The following is an 18,666-nucleotide window of genomic DNA, read 5'->3' on the forward strand; positions in this document are numbered from 1 at the left end:
CTTCCTTTTATCATTTCCTTTCAGTTCAGAGAATTTATTTTAGCCATTCTTTTAGGGTAGGCCTGATTAAGGTTTTCTTTTACCCAAGAATGTCTTGATTTCCCCTTTATTCCTGAAAGATATGTTTGCTGGGTATAAGATTCTGGGTTAACAGTTATTTTATTTCAGCACCCAGAAAATATTGTGCCACCATTTTCTGTCCTCCATGATTTCTTATGAGAAATCCACTCTCATTCTTTTCCCCTTTAAGTAAAGTGTCATTTTTCTCTGGCTGTTTTCAAGATTTTTATTCTTTGTCTTTATTTCCCAAAAGTTTAATTATACTGTGCGTTGGCAGAGATCTCTTGAGTTTATATTGTTTAGAACTTTGCTCAGCTTCTTGAATCTCTAGGTTTGTGTTTCTTATCAAATTTGGGAAGTTTTCAGCCATTATCTCTCTGAAAGTTTTTTTTAATCCTGATTTCTTTTTTCTTTCCGAGACTCCATAACATGAATGTTAGATCTTTTCTTACAGTGCGACAACTCCTAGAGGCTCTGCTCATTTTTTCTGTTCAGTCTGTTCTTTATATGTTGGCCAAATTGGGCAATACCCAGTTTACTGATTATTTCTTCTGTCCCCTCCATTCTGCTGTTTCACTGAGCCCATTCACTGATACTTTTATTTGCTTCTAGCATTTTTCAGATACAAATTTCCATTTGATTCTTCTTTTTATCTTCTACTTCTTTTCTGAAGCTTTCTATTTTTTCATTTGTTTCTAGCATGTTTGTAATTGCTCCTTACACATTTTTATCTGGCTGCTTTACAGTAGCAGATAATTCTAAAATCTGTCATCTTGGTGTTGACATCTATATTGATTTTCTTTTTTATTAATTTTGAGATCTTTGGGTTTTTTGTTATGACAAATGATTTTCAATAGAAAATCAGACATTTTTGTTATTATTAGACTCTGGATCTTATTTAACCTTCTATTTTAGCTTGTTTTCTCTGATACTACTGCAGTAGAAGAAAGGTAATGGGAGGGTATGTACTACTACCTCAAAACTGCTACTAGAGATAAGCAGTCCAGGTTCCCCATTTAGCCCCCACTGACACTCAAAAAATAAGGTCTCCTTATAAATTCTAAGGGAAGGTGGGAATTCCAGATACCCCAAATGGTCTCCACCAGCAATATAGTGAGATGTTGCCATTACTGCTGGCAAAAGGTGAAAGTCCTGACTCTCCACTAGCTCTTCTCTGACATCATGCAAGCTTGGAAGGAGGGGGTGCGCTAGTCAATTGGGCCTATTTGGTCTCTACTTACTCCACAGATGGGGTTGGGAGAGGAGATGCTCATTAATGACTGGTGGGTATGAAAGTCCTGTCTTCCTGGGTGGTATTCTCTGACACCATTCTGGCAGGATTATTAGGATACTTATAATAGCCTTATGAGAGTAGAAGTATAAGCTATACCCAGTCAGTCTTTGTTGGCATAGGTTACAGTGGGAACTACAGATTTTTGTTTTTTGTAATGTTTGACTGGAGTAGAGTGGTTACTTTCTAAGTTTTCTGTCTTGCTAGACTATCCTTTTCCTGATCCTCTAGCTAGAGAGACAGGACTTTGTTGACATTTCTTTTTTCTGGTCTGTACTCATTGGCATTTCCAAGTTGCCAGCTTTCTCAGCTCCAAGCCTGAACTATATGACACAAAAAGAAAACACAAGGAACTCAGGTCCCAGGGTCCCTATCTGGTCTTCCTTCTTCTCTCCATCTTTCAGAATTTTCTTACATTTGACATATATAGACACATATAGATATAGATATATGGAATTTAGTTGTTTTTAGTTGTGCTTAGTGGGATAAATAGGAAAAAGTACATCTACTCCATCTTTCCAGAAGCAAAAACTCTCTGGCATATTAATTTTTAACAACACTGTGTAAAGTGCAAAATTTTCACAAAGCTAACATGACTATTAATGCTACCTCCCTGCATGCTTCATTTTTTTCCTGAATGTTATCTCTTCTGTGAATCCTTTGTTGAACTATCTGAGTTAGAATAAATTATTCATTTCTTTGTGTGTCCAAGCACATCATTCACTCTTCTGTACTGCCTTATAACTACCCAACGGTGTCATCATTGATCAAGTAAAACAAATTAAGAATAAAGATCATGTCAGATTCATATTTGGATTCTCAATGTCTAATACTATGAATATATTACAATAATTCACTGAGTATGGGGCAAACAGTAGATATTCAATAAATATTTGTTGACTGAATAAGTGAACAAATGGACCTTTATTCAACATTTACCGTATGTTCCAGAATTCAATAAGGATTTGTTAAAATGGACTAAACTGTTTCAGGATCTGTGAGTCTATCTACAATTATTTATTCCCATGGGGAAAAAAGTAGTTCACAAAGAATATCCAAAATGTAATTACTGAAGATAGGCACTTTTTTCCCAATTAACAATTAATCAACTATTTATCTACAAACTATACAACTAAACTATGCATGATACAAAAGAAGTGAAAATCAAGGTTCCTACCCTCAGAAGTAGAGAATATATTGTAGAGACTGAAAGATAAGAAAAAAGTGAATAGTAAATAATCAGTGGTGAAAATGAAGTGCAAGAAAAAAAAAGAATATGGGTGATCTGGATAATTAAAAACAACTTCAAAAGAGGTAGGATTCAGTCAGACTTTAAAAGATGGCTAAGATTTAGTTGGAAGACAGGAGAACAAAGGGCATTTCAGTTTTTGGAACAGTGTAGAAAGATTCAAAGATAGAAACAAACTTTAAAAACTTGGGCTAAGAGTGGGTACAGAAGAATTCCAATTGAAAGAGGAGATGAGGCTGAAAATTAGAATTTGGAAAAGACTTAGAATTCACACAGCATAGAAAGAGAAATAAAGATATCATCATCTGAATACATTACAGTTTACCAACATTTTTTCAAACATACAATTTCTCTTTCAAGCCACCAGATAGATATCTTTGATAAAATTCATAGGAGGAATGTGACTTGAATTTAGATCTCCAGACATTCACCCTTGTGCCATATATGCACCATTCTCTATCCATAATGTTCAAGTAACTTGGGGGTTTATTTGGGTGATTTTTCCCCAGTGAGACAAATTTGACAATATTAAGAAAGGTGGATTCAAAAGAAAAGACTGGAAAGGTAATGAGATCCTACATAGAAAGGCAGCAGCAAACATGGATAAGAAAGAAGTAAATCTAAAAGAGATTTTAGAAGATAAAAGACTTGATATAGGGGGAAGGCAGGGAGTCAAAGAAAAAGGCACTGTTGCTGCAGCCACTGAGAAAAACACTGGAACCTAGCCAAGGTGATTGGAAAACAAATAATGAGTTTACTTTTGGACACTGTGTTTCAGGAGCTCTATAAGCTTGTGGAAATGCAGGACAAAAGAAAGACATCAAGCCAAGGAGCAGTACATGTTGTGCAGCAAGAGCTGTTAAAATATAAACAAAAACCCTAATTTTTCTGACATTTAGAAGTTACAAGCCATATTTGCACTGTCACCTGGAGAACTGAACCAAGATGGCTATTGGCACCTTCTAGTAGACTATGGTAGCTACAGGTTTTGGCTTCCCAGCATATTTTACTTTTTTCTGTTTTCTTTTTCTTTAAGCTTGTCCATCCTGTACTCAATTACGGTCTAGGTTGGCTGCCAATCACAGTACCATTCCTCACCCCACACTCCACACCCAAACTACAGAAATAGAATGAACCATGCAAGGCCAATCAGAATCTTCCCTGATTCTGATATGTGATGTATTAACTATATTTTCTTATTTTCTGTATTTTTGATGCTCTGGCATCTGGGGCCTCAAAGACTGGTAGGAACTGCCCCTCCCATGATCAGCTAAATTTTAGACTCCCCTATGAATGCTCCTTTCATATGAAAACCAACCACTTTCCCTTTATCTAACTCTCACATGCCAAGCCAATATTCCCCTATCCTAATCAACCCAGGGCCAGGCACAGTCCCTATACTTGACAGCCCACTGAAATTCAAGCTAGCCAGTCCTAAACCTGCTTACCTCATGTCACCCATTCTTTCTCATCAAATTCACAATAAAGTTTTTTGCCCATGCTTTCTCCTCATTCCTTCTGCCTCCTAACTGACCCTCGTGTTTCCCATATGCCTTGCATGGCATGGCATACCCCCCCTCTTGGGAACTGTAAGTAACAAATTATCTCTTCAAAGGCAATTATTTCCTGATCTGTTAGCCCCACCATAGCTGAATAATAATAAAATAAAATATACTTTAGAACATATGGATACTGTAAACAAAGTTGTTTCAACATAGTACTGGAAGTTCTAGCAAAAGCCTTAGACAAGAAAAAGAAATAAAAGGCACCCAAACTGGAAAGGAAGAAATACAACTATACAGATGACATATTATATGTAGAAAATGTTAGGTGCCCATCAAAAACTGGTTAGAACTAATCCATAAGTTCAGTAAAGTCACAGGATACAAAATCAATACACAAAAAAATCTGTTGTGTTTCTACACAGTAATTAACAAAATATCAGAGAGATATTAAGAAAACAATCCCATTTACAACTGCATCACAGATAATAAAATATCCAGGAATAAATTTAATCACAGAGGTGAAAGACCTATATATTGAAAACTATAAGACATTAATGAAAAAAAAACTGAAGAAGACACAAATAAATGGGCAGATATTCTGTGCTCATGGATTGGAAGAACTAAAATGGTGTAAATGTCCATATTACCCAAAGCAATACATAAATTCAATGCCTATCAAAATTCCAATGGCATTTTCCACAGAAAAGGAACAAACAATCCTAGTATTTGTACAGAATTACACAAGACTCCAAATAGCCAAAGCAATTTTGAGAAGAAAGAACAAAGCTGGAGGCATCATGTTCCCCGATTTCAAGCTACATTACAAAGCTATAGTAATTAAAACAGAAAGGTATTGTCAAAAAACAAACACATACCTAAATATAATAGAACAGAGAATCCAAACATAAACCACAAATATGTCATCAATTTATTTATGACAAAGGAGCCAAGAATATACAATGTGGAAAAGACAGTCTCTTCAATAAGTGGTGCTGGGAAAATTGGACACTCACATGCAAAAGAATGAAACTGGAAAACTATCTTACACCATATAAAATATTAACTCAAAATGGATTAAAGACTTAAATATAAGACCTGAAATTATAAAACTCCTAGAAGAAAACATAAGTGGTAAGCTCCTTGACATAACTCTTGGCAGTGATTTTTTTAATTTGACACCATTCAGATTAATATTGGCTCACAACTTGGTAGTTAATAATTACAACAATGCTTTCATTATACTGTAGAATGCCTTTGCCTTTCCTCCTCACCTAGTTACCTATTCCCAAAAATAGTTTTGAATTTTCTCTGTGCTTGCAAAATAATACCACCATCAACATATACCTAATCACGCCAAATGTCTCCACTAAAAACTAAGACTCTCTGATCTCGTCTGGGTCCTCTGCATTGCTTGGCAACCCTTATATTTATATCTTCAGTTGACCCTTATCAAATTACCCATAGCAGCTGCTACAAAGTTTTTCCACTCTCCTTAAGCCCCAAATTCCACCCCTACTCCCCTCATGCTCAGGAAAAGCTCCCCTCCTCTCCATAACTGAGGATACAATATTCTGACCGTGAGCTACCTTAGCTTTCTTCACCCTCACTCAAAACTTTTCAATCCCTTTATCTACAGTCCTTCTCAGCTCATGTTCCAGTGAAACAATTCCCCACCCTCCTTTCCAAAGCCAAATTATCTATTCATACTATACCAATTATCTAATTTTTCTCTCTCGCTTGAGCATTTCTGTGTTTGTCAATAAGGGACATACATACACTATACACACAACACCCCTATTAACAATCATTCAATATGGATTTGTTGCAATGATAATGACAATGATAAGGACTGAAAAAATGAATTCAATTATTAGGAAAATTCTATTTTTTAAAAGATATTTCAGAACTGCTCTTTCCTTTTTCTAGCTACTATCACTTTCATAATTTTCCAAGCAACAGGGGTTTAGAACTATGCAAAAGAAGCAATAGCACTGAGTAGGTTTTCTTGGGTTTGACAAAAACTATTTTTCTTTAGTTGCCTAACCTAATCCCATGGTCCATAGCTTGGCGCAGTCTCCACGGCTTTCAAGAATAATTTTGTCTGAAGAAAAAGGACAAGATCAGGTCTAGGAGAAAGAGAATACAACACTATCAGCTGAAACTGTTTCCCCATCAGAAAAGCCAGGCTGACACCTGGTCAGCTGAGGAAACAAACATTTCTTCCATTGGCAAGTGTTTAATTGGACCTTTTGAGAATCTAGTCAGTATGCAGATGCAAATGTTTGAAGAGTTGTTTACAGTGTGGTTTGTGCCAAACAGACTCCAAGCCAAGCCAACACCCAAACTCCCGTTATTCTGCTGGACTCGGCTTCTAAAGATGTTTCAGGGTTTTCTGAGCCTTGTAAATTTCCACATCCAAAGTCTTATCTGTACAGTTTCAAAGCAGAGCCCTTCTTCCCCTATGAGTAGATATCAGTCCTTCCCTTGCCAATCTTTCCTACTGCCTGTACTGGTTCAGAAGACTTTGGAAAATTATCTGAGAGGTGATTATTCCATCTCTAGAAAATACTGGGTTGAAGTTTTAGAGTTTCTGAAAAGCTATCAAAAATGAAATGCTAGACTCTAGATGCCTGCCTAGTAACTGGGTCTTGGCTGATGTAATTATTTTAAAAATTGTGTTCATTATTCATTGACCCAGAAAACACAGCTTATTGGCTCAGCAATTAGACAAGTCCACCCTAACATGCCAGCTATAAAGAAGCAGCTCTTGACTGGGAAGATAAAAAAGGACATTGGGAAATCCATTCATTTTTAGGCCCATCCACACTCTGCCTTGAAAAATTCAATGTGAGAAAAAATGGCACTGTTATGAGTTGTTATGATAACTTCACTCTACACTGCTTCAAGAGAAATTTTTTAATGTTTAAAGACCTAAATTGGACATATAGATTAAAAACTGTTCATCTTTCATGTTAAGGATGTTTAATTCAAGAATAAAAATTCTACCACTGATTTTACATCTGATAAGCTTGTTTTATCCAATGGGCTCCATTGTATAAAAGGTAGTAAGAAAATTATTATTCACTAATGAGTTCATTCATTTATTCGTTTTAACAAATATTGACTGACTCCCTACTAAGAGCAACTGTTTCAGATATATGAAAATAAAGATTATGTCATCCTTGACTTTAGGAAGCTAATGAGAGGAAGGCAAATAACTATCATACAAAACAAAAGAAAATAAATTCGCAAGCACTTATAATTAAGTAATGATAAAGTATTGCAGGATTATCACAAGATAGAATATGGAAGAAGTAACAGAGAAGATGGTAACTCAGCTCAGCCTTATAGGACAAATAAATTTTCATAGCTCTGTGTTGCAGAGGGTATTTCTAGTTAAAGAACAACCATGAGTAAAAGTGTAACACCTATAATAAGTTCCCCAGAAATGGCAAAAAGTCTAGGGAAGCTGGGGCATTATAAAGCACAAAGGAGAAATTCAAACACACATACACATGTACACAACAAATGTATTCCCAATTCCCAGTCCCATTTCAGACTTACTGATTCAGAACTTGGGTGGAACCCAGGAATCAGTATTTTTTAAATCTTTCCAGGTCATGATGTGATCTGATTTGTACATACAGAACACATGGAGGGGTATAGTAGGTGTTATGGTCTGAATCTTGCCTCCCTGCCCAAATCTATGTTGAAGTTCTAGGTCACTACCTTAAAATGTGACTATATTTGGAGATAGGGCCTTTAAAGAGGTGATTAAGTTAAAATGAGAATGTTAGGGGTGGGCCCTAATACAGTCTGACTGGCATCCTTATAAGAAGAGAAAATCTGGACACACAGAGACACCAGGGATGTAAGAGAACTAAAACAGCAAGTTGATGGATGGCCATCTGCAACAAGGAGAAGAGCCTCATAAAAAAAAAAAAAAACCTGCTGACACCTTCCTTGATCTTGGACTTCCAGGCTCCAGAACTGTGAGAAAATAATTTTCTGCTCTAAAGCCCCTCAGTCTGTGGTGTTTTGTTATGGCAGCCCTAGCATACTAATATAGTAAGTGAATATACCAGGAATGCACTTAGAAATATATTTTAATGCCAATCTTTAAGAACCTTAAATGTCATATTTGCAGTTTAGATTTTACTCTACAGACAATATCTCAAAATGTAGGTATTTTAAGAAGAGGAGTTACATGATCCAGCCATGATCTAACTCTTAAGGCAGTGTGGAAGATGAAGTGCTTTAAAAGATTCTGCCTAGCCAATAAGGGGTACAATTAGAGCAAAGACAGAATGGGGGTGTGAAGACAGAAAAATTCAGGAGCTATCACAGGTGGACACAACATTTGGTGACTTATTAATTTTGGAGGATAAGGAAAAGGGAAGAGTTAAGGATAACCTCCCAGATTTTGAGCCTGTTTTGTACCCTATATTTGAAAACATCACATTATCTACTATCCCACAGATTGAGATATCATTAACCAAAATAGAAAACATGCAAAGTGCATGTTTAGGAATGACATCGATGCACTGAAAACAAGAGAACAGAAATTTAAAAAGTCAAGTGTAGAGATGAAGATCTCGAGTACAGAACAGCTCCTTAAAGCTATATGGTAATGACAGCATTGCCGTGGGTCCAATTTCAGCCCCCACCTGTTTGTCATCCCTCCTGTCCTTATAACAACAAATAAAAATGCATGAACTGAAAACCAATCACTTTCCTTGGGCCTCACAGAGAACCAAGGGTGCAGGGCAAACGACCACCCTACAATCTGGAAAGACAGGCAGATCCAGGGAGTCACAGCCCAGATCTCCTTAGCTGGAGCAGAAGCATCTGAGGCCATGAAATGGTAAGAATACCTAAATGGTAATTTTGACATCTTGGCTGGAGACTGAATATGGATTACAATGACAGTGAGAAACCCCTAGGTCTCAGTCAGGAGAGGTGAGAGAGTCCAACAATTATGGGTAATCACAAGACAACTATGACAAAGAGGCAAAAACAGAAGAAGCACCAAAGTACCATGAATAATAATAATAATAATAGTAGCTAACATTGAGCATTTACCATGAGGCAGGCCAGTCCTAAATGTTTACATTTTTTTAACCCTACAACGAACCTATAGGACAATGCATTAGTTTTCCTTTGTTTCTGTGACATATCACCACAATTTTGGTGGCACAAACAATACAAATTTATTATCTTACAGTTCTGTAGATCAGAAGACTAACACTGGACTCACCAGGTAAAATCAAAGTGCTGGCAGGGCAGCATTCCTTTCAGAGGCTCTAAAGGAGGATCTTTGTCTCTTCCAGCTTCTAATGGCCACCTTCGCTTCCTTCTCTAATGGTCTCCTCCTTCCATCCTCAGAGCTGGTCACAATGTGTCTCTCTGGCCATTCTTCCACAGTCAATCTCCCTAACCCTCTGACTCCTCTTTTGTTCCCCATTGCCACTGTTAATTGGGTCCACCCAGATAAACCATGATAATCTCCCTACCTTAAGGTCAGATCATTAGCAATCTTAATTCCATCAGCAACCTTAATTCTTCTTTATCACATAACCTATCACTTTCACAGATTCCAGGGAATTAGAGCATAAACATCTTTGGGGGAGGACATTACGCTGCCTACCACAGGCAGTTATAATTATTATCCCCACTTTATCGATGAAAAAACTGAGGCATAGAGAGGATATATAATTGGTCCAAGGTCACAGAGGTGTTGATGGCAGAGCCGAGATATGAACCCAGGAAACTGGCTTCAAAGCCCATATTTTTAACCATTAAACCACAGAGAACATAGGGTGCTAATGAATGATGACTTTAAGTTGCAAACCCTAACATTTGAACTGAATAGGTAGTGAAATGGAGTCAGAATAAACTGACTTCCATGATATTCCCTCCACTTCTCAAAGAACTTAACTTTGAGGATTTGTGATCCTCTGTACATTTTCTAATCTTCTTATAGCCCCTTGTTTTCTGTAACCTCTAGCTCAGAAAAGCTAATGAAAAGAAAAACCATATAAAAAACAGCCAGATGTTTCAGAAGGTTAAGTTTGCAATACAATACACAAGGCATTAATGATTTAGAACACTTCATCAAACATAACAAATGTATCTTCAGATTAGTCATGGATAACATAGATCTGATGTATTTTGATAATAGAGACTCTCAAAATAATGTTCTGTGTACAAAAAGACATATGTATGTGGAGGCAGAAGATAAATTATGAGTGGCTTGACAGCATCATGCAAAAGAAAGGATGTTTTCTTTTTATCACTTCAACCCATTACAAAGCCAACTGAAAACAGGAATAAACCAGAGGACTGAGGCACCAGGCCAGTAGGACTCTGGAATTCACTGAAGTCTTCATTTGACCTTTTTTTTTTACAATCTTCCATAAATGTTCCAAGGAAGAAATGAACTTTCTAAAAATAAGAGACTTTATGTATGTATACACACATGTACATATACATAAGAAAGATAAAAGGTTAATACACATAATGTATGCTTATGTGCATATCCCACACACTTACCATGAGCAGGATAGATCTGCAGTAAGCAACATCGACATTGATTATATTGTATGTGAAGAGTTGTATATATGCATATATAATATAGACAATAGAAGATAATATTAAATATATCATGCTACTGAAACTTTCTATAACCCTGTTTGCCCTTATGAATTACATTCTTCAACCTCATTAGTTACATTATTCAAATCTTACACAATTGTCTTTTGTATATTACCATTGGCTTTTGTCTACTTGATTTTTCATGTAAACAACACCTTAATGTCTCCTAAAAATTGTTTTGGTCACTTTGCTTTGAACTATATGTAGTTTCATTTAATAATGATGTAGAACCCAAAGCCCACAAGAGCTTCTGGTTTGCCTATCCCAGCACATTGTGTTGCTGGAGTCACAGTCTTGACTGTCTCTTACAGGTCCCACCATCAGACGGGGGCAGTGCCAGGCTGGGCTTCGCTGGGCTTTTAGTGCCAGCTAAGCTTTGTCACACCCAATGTCCTACCTGCAGGTGCTCTGTAAGCAGTAAAGGTAGCTAGATGGATTTTACTGAAAATCCTAATGTTCAATATGCTTTAAATGGTCTGTAATGATTAGCAGATCCAGCTCCAGATCCCCATTTTCATATTTGATACTCAAATTAGATAACTCTTCACATACAATATAATCAATGTTGATGTTGCTTACTGCCGATGTATCCTGCTTTAAGCAAATTCCATATTTGAAAGTCTGAATTTATCAAGACAATATTAAGGAATGATTAGCTATTCACTTTATAAAGGGGTTATTTGCCTCATAGAAGATTTAATCATAAGAGTTTTATTTTGTAGAATTTCCTATTGTGTTGAGAGTATCATATGATTTCCACATATATTCTCTATATACAATGCTTTATGACTATTCCTGCTGCATAGAGCAGAGCTGATGTTAAGGATCCTTTCCATCTCTCCTTCCAGCCAGAGATCCTGGGTTTATTAGCCTTCAAATATCTGCTTTACTTTTACTTTACATGACCTAACACAGTTGGGGGTAGAGAGCACACAACATTAAAAGCTGAGGTTCTAAGGCAAAGCAAAGCTCTGCTACAATGTACACAATGTACAGAGCAGTGGAGTGAAAGACAGAGGGCTCAGAGTTGTTTCCAGCCCTGGGGTCTGAGGTAAACTGCAGCCTCCTCATACCCAGATTTTTAGTTCATAAAAGAAAGACAATAGTATCTGACTACACCTTCTTCTGAGGGATCATGTAACAATCAAATGTAAAAGTTCTTTTTAAATATAAGGTGCTATGCTTTTTGCAATAGCTAAGATATGGAAGCAATCTAAGTGTCCTTCAATAGATTAATGGATAAAGAAGATGTGGTACATATAAACAATGGAATATTATTCAGCAATAAAAGGAAAGAAAATCCAACCATTTGCAGCAACATGGGTTGATCTAGAGGATATTATGCTCAGTGAAATAAGCCAGGCAGAGAAAGACAAATACCATATGATTTCACTTATTTGTGGAATATAAAAAGAAGGCAAAACTGAAGGAACAAAACAGCAGTAGATTCATAGACACTAAGAGATGACTAGTGGTTACCAAGGGGAGGGGTTGAGGCAGGTAAAGGAGGATGGGGAAGGAAATAAAGGGACACAATAATTCTCAATCACAATATAAGTTAGTCATATAGTACAGCATGGAGGATATAGTCAGTGATTCTGTAACATCTTTCTATGTTGACAGATAGTAACCACACTAGAGGGGGTAAGGATTTAATAATATAGGTAACTGTTGAACCACTGTGCTGCACATTTGAAACCAACATAAAATTGTATGTCAATGATACTTCAAATAAATAAATGTGTGTGTGTGTGTGTGTGTGTGCGTGTGTGTGGTGCTATACTAATATACTCCTTTTTCCAAGTTAGTCTAATGCCACACTAGGAGAGCATTGCATCTTTTACCTTGTTAGCAACTATTTGCCATAGATTTCACTGAATGTTCTGAAAATTCCTCCTAATCCTGATCCTTTACGTTTTATCTTCCTCTTCCTCTTTTATTCTTCCTTTAGTTCAAAGTCTTCCAAAACTTTTTTCTGCAAAATAAGACCAAATCCTCTCTGCCCAACACCTCTGAACAATCTCTTATTTGTCTCTTACTGACAAGCTGAATACAATAAGAAAGCTTGTGATATTTTGACCATTAAAGAAATATAGTTATTTGGAAGAGCCAGTTCAAATTTCTTCTCAGTATTCCAAATCTGCCTATACCTGTGTGTGGCTTTAGCAATCCCTCTCCTCTGCTACACTTCTGCCATTTGCTTTGTTCCTTTGAACCACTCCTATCTGGGTTGCTCTGTTTCGGTTTCCCTTGGTGGCTTATAATAAGCCCTCATTGTTTGACTGTCCAACTTTTTTTCCTTCACTGGAACCTACATTAAGAATCACAGTATTAGAGTTCTAAGAAACTCACCTGAAGTATGATGCAATGGTTATTAGTCAAGTCTAACGAAAGTATTTTTTTCCTTCTTTTTACGTGATTTATTGAATTTATTAAATGTTTGGCATAATGTGTGACAGGTCTCCGCCATGTGATGTCACAGTACAGCTACAGCCAAGGCTGTCCAGGAGGTATCTCCATTGGATAGTCCACAGTTACCTCTGCTCACTTTCTTTCTCCCAAAACCTCTTCTTCATCTATTTATTATCCTTGTTAGTGGCACCTCCAGTCACCCAGTCAAGCAATTCCAAAACCTCACCATTATTTTCAGCCTTGTTTCCCATATTTAGTAGCCATTAAATCCTGCCCTATTTCTGAATATGTCTCAGATCTATGTTAGTTCAGACTCTTTTCCTATTTCATTTGGACTATAGCAACAGCATCCTCATTTTCTTCTGGCCACCAGGCTTTTCCATATACAGTTCTTCCAAAGCACTACTGCCAGACTATTTTCTAAAGAAAATCCAATCATAGCATGCCTCTACACAAAAATTCAGCTTAAAAAATTTCTAAAAAAGATAATCTAGGCTGTGAAAACATCTAAATAATACGGCATTCAAGAACCTTCATTCTCTGGCTCCAACCTCACAAGACCTTCTCCTGCAGCCACACTGAACCTGTTTCTCCCTGGGAGGGTCATGCTCATACTCAACCCCTTTTTCCTTGCTCACATAGTTCTCTCTACTTAGAACACCCTTCTCCCTCCTCTTAGCTCTTAGGCTTCAAAATCCAGTCTAAAATTCACCTGATCTGTGAAGCCTTCCTCATACCTCGTTCCTTATAGTTCTTTCCTGGGGTAATGAATGGTCACTACCCTCACATCACCCTGTAGTGCAATTATTTGTGGACAGGCCACTTTCCTACTTAAACACAGTCTCTCATTCATCTTAATTTGGCACATAGCACACACTCAATAAATGGTCACTGAAATTAATAGGTGTGGAATAAAATAATAACTGCATGTAAAGAAAAATTCCAGAGACTTAGAAGAACACCAGTCTTACTTTTTTGCTACCCAAAAGAAACAGAGCTCAGGAATACAGAGAAAGAACTAATAATCTGACTATAGCAAACACATGAATGGGTTGTTTGTTTTTAAAAGCTAAGTGGTTTAGAGAGGGTAGAGGGAGAAGAAAGTACATTTTAAAGCTCTAGCTCCAGGGCATGTAATAAAAATTGTTGCTTTAATGTTTCTTTCATAATATTGTGAGCGATGGTAAGGTCCATTACATCACACCTGCCTTCAGGGCAGAAAATCTCAGCCTCCTGAGCTAATTCAAACTGGCATCTGCTCTCAGTTTCTCAGGGGACCCCAACTGGTCTATTCCTTCCATGAAGCTAAACCTGACTGACATAGAAGAAACAAAGTAACCACCTACTTTATAGGCCTCTCTTTTGCTCCTGTCAATTAATTATAAAGATTCTGGAAACTCATCTTACATTCCTGTCCCTGAATTACGGAGAGGCATGCCTTATACTTTTTCTGTATTAAAAGTTGTCTTTCTTATGAAAAGGAGGTTGAGAGGCAGCACCTTACCAAGGACAGAAGGCAGCCCAAGGAACAACAATGCTTGGTACTCATGGATCAAAGCCCTGAGGTGCCATTCCTGATGACAGCTCTTGATGTTGTCACCCATTTTACACTCCCTAAATTAGTAAGTCTACTAACTCATTTAAAATTAGGACTTACATGCACATGGATCAAAGTGTCAGTCTACCAGAGTCCCAACAGAATTCAATAATTTTTAAATGATGTAACAACCAATTCTCTATAATTCAGTCAAACCCTCCACTCCTGGGCTCCCATTCTAACTTCACTTGTCCACAATACCCTAGAGTTAATATACATCCTGGAATACACACAGAGATCACATACTCCGACACCACACAGACTTTCCTAGCAGGGACTGCCTGTATTTCTGGGAGAAACCCTGCCTCCATCTACCTATTCTGAGTACCTGACTTTCCCATTTTTTAAGTACTCCATTTAGGAAGGTTGAATAGGGATTACAATAGTACCTAGCTCTTAGGTTTATAGTGAGGATTAAATGCAGCAATATATGTAAAAAGATTAAATGCAACAGTGCTCGGTACAGGTCAGTGCCCTACAAATATTACCTTTGCTACATTCCACATCTGAACAACATGTGACCCCATAACTTGGATCTTTGGGAAAAGCGTATGAGAAGGGTGGTCTTTCCCACCAAGCACCACATCTGACTCCACTTCTCCAACAGACTTGACATAACTGAAGTAGATAACACCAATTTTATTTTACTTAATACATTTGGGACTTTGTGTTTGTTAAATGCAGCATGCAAAAAATATTTAATATGTATGTAAAATGACTTTTTAAATGCCATTGAAAAAATCTCTAAGGTCCTTCTAGCTCCCAAATGTTGTGATCTGTGACAACTCATCTCAAATGCATGCAAATTAATAGTGATGCAATTCCCTATATATGCTGGGGATATACGACACTCAGGCCAGAATGCCCTGGAAACAAGTTAGACACTGAACTGGAAGCCTGAGGCACTACAGAATGAAATTTTGCCCTCCTTTCTCCCCTGGAGCCCAGAGTCTATTGTAATTCTCAAACTCCCAGGTCTTTTTGTAGCAGATGTGGAAAGGAAGAGGAATGAGATGTAATTTGCAGAGCCAAGAGTCCACAGAATTCCAAGCAGAACAGTTGAAGTGGGAATAATTCCCTGAAATCACCTATAGCTTTCACCTCTTACCCCTGATAAAAGAGAACCCCAGAAGTCTAACTCAGGAAAGGGCCCCACCAGCCCTCCCTTACCTTGGCAATTAAGAAACTGAGACCTAAAGAGCTCAAGTAACAAGTCCAAAGTCACCCAGGTTTTCTGAAAATCAGGCCTGGAAACCTAGAACTGATGCAGTGACCCACCGTATTAAAGCAGTCTTGACCTATGTAACTTCTGAAGTGTCTGTACAGAGAAATGTCTCTCTTTTCCTCTGTGGACTACATTCAGCCTTCTTCAGTCACCCACAAACTAGCCAGTCCCTGTCTCAGAAAAACAAGATTCTTCACAACCCTAATTCAAGAGAATGGCTTCACAACAGGTTACTAGAAGCAAGTTACGTAGTTCTACCTTTAGAATCATCCTTATTCTTCGGAAATACATTAAATGTTACAGTGACAATGATTCTTCAAAAGTCCAAAGTAGAAAAAAAAAACACAAATAAGAAAAAAAAGCCTAGGCATATTTTGTTTTTAAGCAGCACATATGAAATCTGTGTAAGGTAGAAACATGAAGGGTGCTTCTGGTGATTTTTCTTTTAAAAAACAGCAGAAACAGAACTCCTTTTAAGTAGCCACAAGCAGTAATTACATTTTCAAGAGTGCACCATGTACACAACTATTTTGGAAAACGAACAGATGAGTTGTAAGCTCGGGTCTCTTACTGCCTCCGTTTAAATATATTTTTATCTATTCGTGCATTCCTTCGTTCAGCTCTGCTTTACATGTGCTCATCCACGTACTCGTTCGTTAATTCATCAGTCTACTTCATTCATCAGTGACTTACTCAGTACTATGAGCCCCTGCCCAGTTGAACAGGACTCACCCCAGGACACTCAGAGTTGAGTGGAGCCTAGACCCGCACACCAAAAGTAAAAGCGTAAGATTTTTACTTTTGAAGCCTGGATAAAGCAACCTCAGGGCCCAGGGGAACTAGCGGTTTATTCCAGAAGCGGGGCTAGGGAAACTCCTAGGCCGCCTGGGACTGGGCCCTGAAACTAGGAGCCAAAGGAGGCCGCCCCGGGAGGAACCCCCAGGGCCGCGCTCGCCGCGGCTCCGCAGCATCCTCCATCTCGACGCCCGCACGCGGCCTCCCCATCTCTGTGCCCGGCGCCTCCCTGGTCACGGAAGCTGCAGACCCGCCAGGCTTCTGGGGGCCTCCCAGCCCCGTCCGTCAGCCGCTACCACGAATTGAGCTGCTTCGGAAGTTCACCCCGAGGGCCGGCATCGGCCTCCGCCCGCCCGCCGGGAGGAGCCAGGGCCCCGGACCAGCCGCCCGCGGGCACAGCCGGGGCGGGCAGCGAACGCACCTGCCGGGGCTGCCCGGGCGGCGGCAGCGGCAATGCTCGGAGTCGGGCTCGCAGCCCAGCCTTCAGGTGGCGGCAGCCGCACGCTGACGTGCCGGGCCCTCCGCGCCGCCCCGTGACCGCGTCCCTGCCAGCCCCGCCCTTTCCCCCCCCACCGGTCTGCGGGCGGAGCGGCGGGGCGGGACCGACGGAGGCGCAGAGGCCCGGGACGCGGGGCGGCCGGGACTCGGGTGGCCCGAGGGTCACAGGTCGGCCGGAGGGCTCCTTACCGCTGGGTGCTGGCTCCCGTTGGAAAACTGAGTGTCCCGCCCTGGGTCCTAGGCCCGTGGCCTTGCTTCTTTAATATGAGGGCGAAAGGGACTCAGGCGTCGCCCTCAGACCCTCGCAGAGCCTCAGGGCCTGGGCTTCCGGGCTGCAGTGTGTTTCAGAAGCAGCAGCTTCAGGTCGGGTGGGGAGGACTTGGCACAGGTGCCCTGTGCTTTAATGAGTGGCTGTGCAGGTAGGGAAGGACAGGGTTGTGGAGCTGAAAGGGACGCGTGACAGGCCTTGGTCGGCCTCGGAACCTGGCCAACGGCGTCTGGAAGCTCTGCTCTGTGAGCTGGCAAATGCCGCCCCTGAGTAGGCGGTTATTTAACCGTTGTTTTCCTATCCTGCGAATGCAGGATTGTTAGAGAGGCTGAGATGATGGTAGACGAGACGACCAAACTGGGAGATCAGGAAAAGTCCTTTCTCCTTAGTTGATACATTAATTATGTGAGGGTGCCCGGAAGAAAGGGCTCATCTGATTTCCCAGCGTAGCTTATCCCAACAAGCCACACGCATTCCTGGTCTCCAAGTGTGTGCTCACGTATTTTCACAGCGTTTAATGTTTTGTTAAATTTAAATTCCTTTGTTTAACCACACTCTTATCAAATACAAACAGTTCTCTTTGTAAAACAGGGCAATTCAGGTCTCTCCTCTTAACCAGGAAAAAAAATTAATTAGAAAAGAAAAATAACATGCTCACTGGAGGAAAAAAAAGTGTAACGTGTAAGGTTCTTTTACCTGTATACACATACCCCCAGTTAACCTTATTAACCCTGTTGCCCACCAAATACACTATGAACTCTGAGACATTCAAGGTTCCTAAAAGTTCCTAACAATGTGATCCTGACCCACCTTTCCAGGATCATCTCTATGGTGCTATATTCGGCTCCAATGAATTGCTTCTTTCTCAAATTACCTGAGGTAAAGGACAAGTTTGTATTATTTCCAATCAGTTATGGACTGTTATTTTTGCAAGATACAGTTAAAGACTTGCAGGAAGTAAAAAAAAAAGACATACAAAACTGCCAGTCTCAGTTTTCATTATGAGTATACAATTATAGAAGCATAAAATTATGTCAACTTTGTTTTCTTTTAATTTCTAAATGTTTGTTCTCAATTCCTGTATTTATCTCATGCATTAGTAAAAACTGTGT

At 39.2% G+C, this 18,666-nt stretch overlaps 1 protein-coding gene across 2 annotated transcripts in view; it reads right to left on the bottom strand.

Annotated features, from left to right (window-relative positions):
- The window catches only part of CPQ (carboxypeptidase Q), a 925,692-nt gene extending 907,963 nt beyond the window's left edge, over positions 1-17,729 (bottom strand). The window contains exon 1 of one of the 2 annotated variants that reach the window (XM_057497874.1): positions 17,476-17,729. The gene's annotated coding sequence lies outside the window, so the exon portion shown is untranslated. Of the gene's footprint in view, positions 1-17,209; positions 17,333-17,475 lie in introns of those variants that run through there. The other variant, XM_036875582.2, reaches the window with a different exon arrangement.
- Positions 17,730-18,666: the final 937 nt, after the last annotated feature.

This window comes from Manis pentadactyla, chromosome 3 (assembly GCF_030020395.1).
Source record: "Manis pentadactyla isolate mManPen7 chromosome 3, mManPen7.hap1, whole genome shotgun sequence".
Lineage (NCBI taxonomy): Eukaryota > Metazoa > Chordata > Mammalia > Pholidota > Manidae > Manis > Manis pentadactyla.